This window comes from Bidens hawaiensis, unplaced genomic scaffold, assembly GCF_021521415.1.
Source record: "Bidens hawaiensis isolate Kalapana, Puna unplaced genomic scaffold, B.hawaiensis_p1.1 tig00020121_1, whole genome shotgun sequence".
NCBI classification, from domain to species: domain Eukaryota; kingdom Viridiplantae; phylum Streptophyta; class Magnoliopsida; order Asterales; family Asteraceae; genus Bidens; species Bidens hawaiensis.
In genome coordinates, this window is record NW_027493060.1 from 82,193 (window position 1) to 84,285 (window position 2,093).

Sequence of the window (2,093 nt, forward strand, 5' to 3'; positions counted from 1 at the left end):
TGCCGGGGTCACTTAGTGTTTCTTCACCGAACATGTTAAACGGATTGAAAATCAAAAATCGCCTACACATAAAGGTGTCCTAGTTACTTATTCAATGATTTGGATTACTGTTGCAATAAAATTATTCATGTAATCATTATACACAAGTAAGTTAACTTGGTATTAGAAAATAACTCATTTTAGCTTGAACTTACTTTGACTCGTTATAGTAAACTCACGCGCCCATAAGATTCAAAAGCTGAAATTGGGTTCGGGTCTTTGGGTGCATCTGAAATTCTTGCATCGGACTGCTTGTTCAATAAACTGTGAAAACAATAATTCGTCACAGTTTATTGCATCGGAACGTTGTAGTTTGCATCAGGATAGGTTCGGGTCGAAAAGGGGTCGAGTCGGAGCAAGTTTTGGGTTAGAACAGGTTTAGGTCGGAATGGATTTGGGTCAAAAATGAGTTGATTTAAGAAATGGTTTTATTTACTATTCCATTATATATTCAAAACATCTCAAGAAATATTATTTAACAAATAGTATTTATTAATTTGTAATTTCTTTTAATGAAAAAAAAATATTTGGGCCAAGATGTGTTGATGACACGTTGCATTTGTCATAAATATATTGTTTGGCCGACAAGGGGACCAAATCATAAAATCTAATTTTTATGGGCCATCAATATTATGTAATCTTAAATCTTAATGATGCATAGCTAAAAATATCTATTTAATTTTTTGTGGTATAAAATTGGTACATCACATTTGGAATTTATGGAAATAATTATACGGTTGAGAGAATTGCCTACACCGATGATAATCATGTCTTTGTATTAGATATGTTTTCAAATTATAATTACTTAATCTTTTAATTCCTTAATGCAGTGCTTATCAAGTATATTTCATTCACATATTATTATCGTAGTATCGAATAGAAGTGTTTACGGTTTGGTTTAAAACAGTGAAACAATCTAAACCGGTCGGTTTGGTTTTTCTTTTTAACTTTCGGTTGGTCAGTTTAAAAAAATTCAAATTGTACTGTAATGAACCGGACTGACACCAACCGATCTCCCACCGTGTCACCATTGAACTGCTCGGTAGGTTGTGAATATGTAATGCATTTAACACGCTCTACCTTTGAGTATAATACTTAAAAGTTAAAACCATTTGGATAGGGTGCAAGTGTGCTACGTGATTTTATTATTATTACGTTTGTTATAAAACTGTTAATTTTAAATGGGCCTTTAAAATTTACAAAAATATTTTATTTTCAAGAATAATTAAACAAATGGGCCACAGTTATGAAATGAGTCCAAAGTCCAAACATAAATCATTTGCAAGTATTTAAAATAAGAGAGAACCGGTAAAAAGAAGGTCCTACCGAGATTTGAACTCGGGTTACTGGATTCAGAGTCCAATGTCCTAACCACTAGACCATAAGACCACATGTATTATTAACTGGTATCAGTTTTCATAAAACTTACACTCAATAACCAATATAAATGTGGTTTTTATTCTGTAAATTTCATTTTACATATTTATCTACCTATTCTAATAAAGTAAAATAAATTGGGACACTTGTCATGTTTTGGTTAATTCTCACAATTTTTTCCCTCCAAAACTATTATACCCTAATATATGTAATAAATCAATAATAATTCACTTTCCTTTTACACTATATTTATATAATATCTATATATTTTTATAAATATAAATATTAACATATTATTTTACTATATATTTCAAAATACTTGGTGAATTCCAAAAATCAACAACAAATCATGTTTCTCAAATGAAAATTGTTTCGGGTTTTTTGTGGAAATTAAATTTGATTTTATGGGTCAAAAGTTGGTAAATAGATTGTTTGGTATAAGTTAACTACATTTAGGTCAAAATTTGTTACGGGTCAAAAATAAAAATTTTAAGTATTTTTAAAAGTTTAAGAATGCAAAATAGATTTATCGTCAAATTTGTTATAGGTTCAAAGTGTTAACTTTAAAATGTCAAAAGTATGAAAGTTAGAATTTTAAACATGATTCGGGTTTCAAGTTTATTTTTAAGGACATTTTTTGAAATAATCAAAAGGTTCAGGATTTGGCAAATTGACTA

General features: G+C 29.3%; 1 non-coding gene across 1 annotated transcript; it reads right to left on the reverse strand.

The window, feature by feature from the left end:
* Positions 1-1,356: 1,356 nt before the first annotated feature.
* Positions 1,357-1,428, reverse strand: TRNAQ-CUG (transfer RNA glutamine (anticodon CUG)). Its single transcript has one exon. It is a non-coding gene; the product is annotated as a tRNA-Gln (tRNA).
* Between the last annotated feature and the right edge of the window lie 665 nt (positions 1,429-2,093).